The 7,948-nt window shown below is 41.8% G+C and overlaps 1 non-coding gene across 1 annotated transcript; it reads right to left on the bottom strand.

Moving 5' to 3' along the window:
• Nucleotides 1–2,640: 2,640 nt before the first annotated feature.
• Nucleotides 2,641–2,747, bottom strand: LOC112081673. Its single transcript, XR_002896595.1, has one exon. It is a non-coding gene; the product is annotated as a small nucleolar RNA R71 (small nucleolar RNA).
• Nucleotides 2,748–7,948: the final 5,201 nt, after the last annotated feature.

Genomic DNA, 7,948 nt, shown 5'->3' with positions numbered 1-7,948 from the left:
AATCCGGGGAATCTTCTAGTCAGAATCAGTTAACGGGGTCTTCATGAAAGTTGGAGATAATCGAGTCAAGATATCACCACCGGGAGACACACCTGTCTCGCATGCATTCTTAAGCCGATCAGATGAGCTTCAAAGATTATGTGGGACGATGCCTTTCCAGGCTGATTCAGTTTACAGGGCCTTCATCAATACTTAAGGTCTTTAAGTGCTCTTTCTATAACACTTGAGATAACCTGTGGCCCGAAAGATATCGTCTCCGGAGTGAACACGGGTCCAGTAGCTGTTTTCTTACCATTCTGATGCGATGCAAAGATGAGAAATCCGGGGAACCTTCCACTTCCCAAGCTCCGATTGTTTCTTCACCACAGTTTGAGCTGAATGAGTTATCTTTCTCATGGAGTTGGTTTCAAGTCGTTTGAAGTCATGTGCTGAAAGTTATGGGAACCGGGAAACTAGCAGATCGATACAGGCTTCAAGAGTTGCGATACGTGCTAAGTATTTATACAGGCCTCGGTGTTGTTCCCTCGACATTGTCTAAGCCAAGGCCTATCCCCTGAATCTTTTTAGTCCAGACCTCGAGCTAACCCCTCAGTGTATCAAGACCGAGGCACACATGCTGAAGAAACAAAGCTGAAAATGACTAAGTGTTGAAGCTAGACCTTGGTCTCAAGACCTCGGCATTGCATGTCGGACCTCATCTCCCTTGATCCCTCTGCTACCAAGCCCCTCGGCATGGGTATGCCGAGATCCTTTTTCACGAATCCAGAATCAAGAACAAGGCTGATCTAACGAGTGCACGTGAAGATGGAACAAAGACTAGGGTTCATGCATGTTCTTGGTGAGTGCTTCACGGATCTTCATTTCAATCTTTGCTCATGTGCACCCCTCGACGTCTACAACTCGGTTTCACTCTGTTGCACACTGAGAGGTGCTCACCCAACGACCCAAGAAGAGTGGTTCAGTACCCGTTTTGTTCCAGGCTGAGCCGCATCACTTAGCTTCACTATATATAGTTTTGAGGACTAAAACTCTACTCATCTTATCTCTTATCCTGTTTTATCTTTGAGAACTTGTCCCTTTTGTGAAAACTTGCTTCTTTAATCAGATATCTCGTTTTTACATAAAGATCTTGTTCTCTTTCATTTCTTTTCATCATCATCAAAGCTTCTAATCATGTCTAGCATCACATCTTGCAAAGGATTAAGTGTGCTCTTCATGATTAGTAAGTAGTTCCATTATGAGGTTTTAGATAGGTAGATTAGGGTGCTCAAATACTAGATTAGGGATTTTAGACTAGATCTGCATCTTTCATTCTCTAACAAACAGATCGCTAAGCTGGATCCATGCACATCACATGCGGTCCAGATCTAAGACATGTTGTCGCATCAAAAGTGTTTGTAGAAATGTCTAAACCAGTTTGTTAGAGGTTTAAGAGTCTTTCATCATGATAATGATAGTTTGCTTCTCTTGAATAACCGATTGAGCTGATTCTTAATGCTTGCTGATTCATGCTTCTCAAAAGGGATTTTGGTATGAAAGAGGATTAGCATAGAATTTTAATGCCTTCATGAGAGGATTATCTTGTCTTTGAGTTCATGTTAAATGAAGTTGCTTGATCATTTGGTTCATTAACTCGCTAGTCTAGTATGGAAAGCACCCAAGTCCTTTATCCTGTCTAAAACCTCTACCTCATCATTTATACATCAACCGCTTGTCTATCTTGTTTACTTGTCTTTTTATTTGCATCTTTGTTAGTTAAATCGCTTACCTTTGTTCATTTTCTTGCACTTTAGGTAGTTTAGATATTAAAACCATCTTTTTGATTGTGCGTGACTTAAGATACAAAGCATCTCAAAGTAGTGTCTAACCACAAGCATGGATTGATACATATTCATTACTATAATGAAAGGAGATTGATAACCCTTGCACAAGACCTAAAAAGTCTTAGTTATCAATTGGCGGCGTTGCCAACTTGTGGATAACATTAGTTTTTGCTTGTTTTTGTGATCAAGCCTTTATCTTTCTTGTTTTTACTGATCGTTCTCAAGTTCTGTCTTTGAGTGATCAGGTACATGAGAAATCACTCTAGAATCACAGAGCCGCCTCAGCCTTACAACAACAACATCAACTTGCTTGAGAGAAGAGCTAGAGAGAGGACTGTGAATCAAGATCGGTTGGGTATGGCTGATCAGGAGAGCATAGAGCAACAGGCTCAAGAAGCCGAGCACCAGGCTCATTTAAACCAAGCGCAGGCTGAGAGGAACAAGCAGCAGGCCTATGTCAATCAAAACATGGCTCAGTGCAATGAAAGACAAGCGCAGCAAAACCAGCAACAACCCAACCGCAATGAACAACAATTTTGATGTTAAAGCCTCCCTGCTTAATATGGTGCAAAATTCCAAGTTTCATGGCTTACCAATGGAAGATCCTTTGGAGCACCTAGGTCAGTTTGATCGTGTTTGTGACCTCACCAAGATAAATGGGATATCAGAGGACAGCTTCAAACTTCAGTTGTTTCCCTTCAGCTTAGGGGATAACGCACATCAATGGGAGAAGAATCTTCCAAGGGGAACAATACAGACCTGGGAGCTATGCAAGCTTGCATTTCTGTCAAAGTTTTTCTCTACTTCCAGGACGGCTAAGCTGAGAAATCAGATCTCCAGCTTCAAACAACACACAAATGAAAGCTTCAGTGAAGCTTGGGAGCGGTTTAGAAGCTACACTAACCAGTGTCCACACCACGGCTTCTCAGAGGCGTCTCTTCTAAGCACTTTATACCGAGGTGCTCTTCCAAAGATAAGGAACCAACTTCATACAGCATCAAATGGGAACTTTCATGGGAAGGAGATAAATGCAGCAATGGAGCTAGTGGAGAATCTTGCGATGTCAAACGATACTTACGGTGAAGATTCGACAGGGCTAATCGAACTGAAGGGTCTAGCTAAGACTTGCGTATGGAAAAACACATCAGGGAGCTTCAAAACAAGCTAGACAAAGTGCTTCTGGCTACACAAAAGCCAATTCACTTTGTAGGCGAGTTTGATGACCAAGGGCCGAGCTTTGACGATGTAAATGAGGATGGTCTCACACAATAAGAGATCAACTATATTGGGAATCAACAACGGTATCAGCGGTTCAACAACTATGGAACCAACCAGAACCTCTCATACCGCAATCCCAATGTAGCAAATCCCCAAGATCAAGTGTACCCTGCTTAGCAAAACCAACAAAGCTATTCTCCTAAGCCTCAGTTTCAGAACTCTTTTCAGCCCAAGCAGCAGTTTAGTGGGCAACAACAGAGCTATGGACAGAAACAGCAACCGGCTCAGGGAAGTAACTACAACAGCCAACCGCAGCAACATAAGTTTCCACCAGAGTTCAGTCCACTGATGGGTCAGCAGCAGCAGAAGCAGGCGCCGGTTCAGAATCAGATGAGACCAGATATGTGTGGGCTTCTACAACAGTTGCTACAGGGTCAACAAAGAGTCGAGAGTCAGTATGCGTCCATGCAGCAAGATATCAGGGAGCTTAAGCAGAATCAAGCATCCACATCATCAAGAGGACCAGTTTTACTTGGAAAACCGGAAACAAATCCCAAAGAATATGTTAATGCCATCACTTTAAGGAGTGGCAAAGAGCTACAAGGGCCTGAGCCTAAACATAAGCTCATTGAGGTTAATGAGCAGATCGGTGGGGAGGCAACCTCAAAGGATGAGCAATAGGATGAGGTTTTAGAGAAAGAACCGGTTAAAGACAAGGCTAAAGAGGTGGATAAGGCACCTGAGCTTGAAAAGCCTTATTTTCCACCACCTCCTTATCAGCCTAAGATATCCTTTCCAGGGCGATTCAAGAAGCAAATCTTAGACATGGCAAAGGCAGTGTTTGAAAAGCACTTAGAGAATACTCAGATGACATTGCCAATCATAGATGCTTTTCTAGCTATTCCACAGCTTGGAAAGTTTCTAAAGGACCCGATTCTGAACAAGACTAAAGAGTTACAAGGGATGGTCATCTGGAGTCATGAGTGCAGTGCCATTATTCAGAGGAGAACAGTGGCAAGAAAGTTATCAGACCCTGGTAGCTTCACTTTACCATGTGCGATCGGTCCATTGAAGTTTTCAAGCTGTTTGTGTGACTTAGGAGCTTCTGTGAGCTTAATGCCTTATTCAGTTGGCAAAAGACTTGGTTTAAGTGCTTTAAACCAGCAAGAATCTCTTTTGTTCTTGCGGATCGATCAGTGAGGCTACCAATCGGTTTACTTGAAGATATGCCCTTAAGAATCGGTGAGATTGAGATCCCCATACACTTTATAGTCTTAGAGATGGACGAAGAGCCGATTGATCACATCATCTTGAGGAGACCCCTTTTGTCAACAGCAGGAGCGATCATCGACGTTAGAGGAGGTATGATCGAGCTACATATAGGGTCTGAGACCATGAAGTTCGATGTGAAGTAAATGATTAAGAAACCGACCATTAGAGGTCAGGTCTTTCACATCGAAACCATGGAGGAGCTTGCTGATGAGGTCCTTGAGGAATTAAACACAGAGGACCCTCTTGAAGTGGTTTTAACAAAAGATCAAGGTGAAAATGGGTTCTTGAATGAGAAGAGTGAGGTTTACAAGCAGTTCTTGGATCAGCCGAAAGAACTTGAAGCTGAGACAATATTTTTGGATCTTAAACAGAGTGGTCTCGAGGTTTTGACATCAGAGGGTCCAATACAGTCGGGGAGACACCTCGGGGTTGCATGGCCGCGGCATCACAAGCTGAGGGCAAAGGTAAACCGGAAGAGAAAACCAATGCCGAGGGAGCTGCCGATCATCAATGCAGCTTTGATTCAGATTGGGACGAGACAAAGGCACCCCCTATTGAGCTCAAGCCTCTACCAACAGGGCTGAGGTATGCATTTCTTGGCTCCAACTCTTCATATCCCGTAATCATAAACGATAACCTGTTAGCTCAAGAACAACATGCATTATTAAGTGAGCTTAGAAAGTTCAGGAGAGCTATAGGTTATTCTTTGGCCGATATCAGAGGCATCTCTCCTGAAATTGGCACCCACAGGATCCACCTAGAAGACCAATCTATGTCTTCTATTAAGTATCAAAGACGTCTTAACCCGAACCTTAAGGGGGTGGTTAAGAAGGAGATATTAAAACTTCTTGAGACAGGGATAACATACCCAATCTCTGACTCATGGTCGGTATCTCCTGTCAATTTGGTGCCCAAGAAAGGTAGTGTCACGGTGGTAAAGAATGAGAGGGATGAGTTAATAGCCACACGAACCATAACCGGTCATCGCATGTGTACTGATTATAGAAAGCTGAATTCAGCATCTAGAAAGGATCATTTCCCATTACCATTCATAGATCAGATGCTTGGGCGACTAGCTAACCATTGATAACACCTGATTTTGACCACTTTTAACCATTGATTTCAAATGATTTTTCATAGGTTTTACTTACTTTTAGGAATTTTTATTATATTTCCATGTATTTGTAGTTTCAAGGCTCTTTTCAGGAAACATAGGGAAAATGATGGCAAAATGGAAGAAATCCACATTTTAAGCTCAAAGTCAGACCGTCAGAAGTTCAGTCTCAAATGAAGGCTTTCTCACCGTCTGATCCAGCTAAAATTTGGAGACAATCAAGAGGAGACAACCAGATTTCCATAGCACCTTACATCACAAAGATCCAACGGTGCAATCAAAAGATACATAGAGAACAAGTTGACCCAGTTCACCAGTCCCGGAAGACTCTCACCCGCGGTAAACACATGTTTTACCTGCCCTGGAAGACTCTCACCCCCGGTGGACCTTAGGACGAGCCACGAGGCCCAACATCAAAGCCCACTTCGCCATTTCTCTTCATAGAAGTCCTAAATGAGACCTGGAAGACCTTAGGACCTATAAATACATTGTTTAGCAGTCCTAAATGGGTGTGTGCTCCTGTGATGAGATTTTGAGCCACCAAACTCTGTTTTTCTAGGGTTAGGCGATGGAGATGGAGATTCTTCCCCAGTTCCATTGTTCTTTCTCCTTTTTATCTTATTAACTTTTCTGTTTCATTCTTTTGCATTCTTCTATGTCTTTTATCATTAATTGCATCATGTAGAATAGTCCCACTGAGTCAAGTTGTTTGAAGATATCGACAAGAACACATATCGATTAGGATTTCTATTGTTCTTAGCCATATTCTGGATCTCATCTCTTCTAAGTTTTTCATAAAGCATGAGAGTAGATTCTTGACCTATTCTCTGAGCCTAGGATCGATCAGAGCCACGAGAGTGCTGTATCAGATCATCCATACCTAGCTTCAGAAAAACATAGTCGCTATAGGAGTCGAGAGCTACCTATAGAGAAGATGTGAGCAGACGAATTCAATATCTAATCCATGATATTAAGTTGAGCATGAGAGCGAGAGTTAATTGCTAGATCTAAGAGATTAGTTGATTAAGGTGACGACATTGGTTAATCATACATATGTCTATTCTAGTTCCATGCAGATTCCCAGAAACAAACAAAGATAAATCGCCCGGAAGCTAATTGGAAATGCCATCATACATCGATTAGAGTAAACCAGAGAAGTCTAAATCGCCACCTATGAGTTTAAGAGTCTTTAGTTTGAGTCAATATGCTTTACATATTCTTTTAACAATTCATCCTGCATTGCATCTTACTTCTTGTGAATATTAGATTAGGTTTAGTTTAGGGTCTTAACCAAAAACCCCAAAACTTTTATTGGTTTATGACTTTGCTTGCTTCCTAGTTTGTTGTTTCTCGCAGATTAGACATCCTTCCTGTGGATCGACACCCTAAGTCCTACAACGTACATCTGTGCATTTGCAAACACTAGGGTTTTATAAATTTAAAACTTTTGGAGGGCCAACAGGCTTGTTAAAAAACAACCCTAGGCCCACAAGCTCATCAACCATCCCTACTTCTGTTTTCTTGATGGGTACTTGGGTTTCTTTCTGATACAAGCACCAAGCTGTCAATGACTTGTATAGAATCAGAAGCAAAGCTTTAGGTCGATGGCTAAGGGTTGATTCAAATGAATGAGCAACTCTAGACAAGTGAATCGATATGGTGGCTAAGTGACAAGGTGGATCGAAGTGTACCACACAAGTTGTGTAAGACTTGTGATAAAACACGGGAACTTTGATCTAGGAGGTACTGGTCTCAACTAGAGCAAAGGGTTAAACAAGTTTCTCTCAAAGAAAACTGGTTTGAAGAAAGTTCGATTTTTATTGATATGAAAGGTGAAAAATTACAAGGCTGTAATGGGACCTTATATAATGGTCCTAGCAGCTAGACTCAAAGAAATAAAAAGACTCAAAACAACATGACTTTTAAAAGTAAAGACTCAAAACAACAGGACTTGTAAATTAAAATGCTACATTAGAGGACTCAAAAAGGAAATAAAAGACTACTAAACTAAATTGTCCCTGCATAAGATCAAAGAGAAGAAACTCGGTTAGTCAAAGGAATAAATCTTGATTGAACACTTACCTTATTTGGTGGCCGAGACTAGTGTGTCTTTGACTAGACTTGAATCTTCCCTCTTAAGTGTCTTGGTTCATTGGCAAGATAATCAGCATGTAGAGTTGGGCTTGATTTGGTAAAAGGGGCCAAATATCTTGATTCTTTGAAGCTGGGCCGTTTGATAGCTCTTGGCATTCTTCAAGTAGTCCGGTCAAAGCTTGTTGTTGATGGGCTTCATTATGCGGCTCATTTTCTTGGTCTTCTTGCGGCGTTGTTTGATGCACTTGAGATATGGCTTGTAACATGCTTTGGTTACTTGTGTTGAAGGACCTTTTCTCTTTGTCTTGTTATTGGCCCTTGATGAATGATTGGTACTTCCACATCTTGTAGTTGCGGCTCGATTAAGCTGGTTCAGTTTGAATGGCGTCATCACTTACAAATACCAATAGATCCCCGAGACCAAGAG

The sequence above is a fragment of the Eutrema salsugineum genome, unplaced genomic scaffold, assembly GCF_000478725.1.
Source record: "Eutrema salsugineum unplaced genomic scaffold, Eutsalg1_0 scaffold_10, whole genome shotgun sequence".
Classification (NCBI taxonomy): Eukaryota; Viridiplantae; Streptophyta; class Magnoliopsida; order Brassicales; family Brassicaceae; genus Eutrema; species Eutrema salsugineum.
The sequence above is the reverse complement of the archived record's forward strand: the minus strand, read 5'-3'. Positions and strand labels throughout refer to the sequence as shown.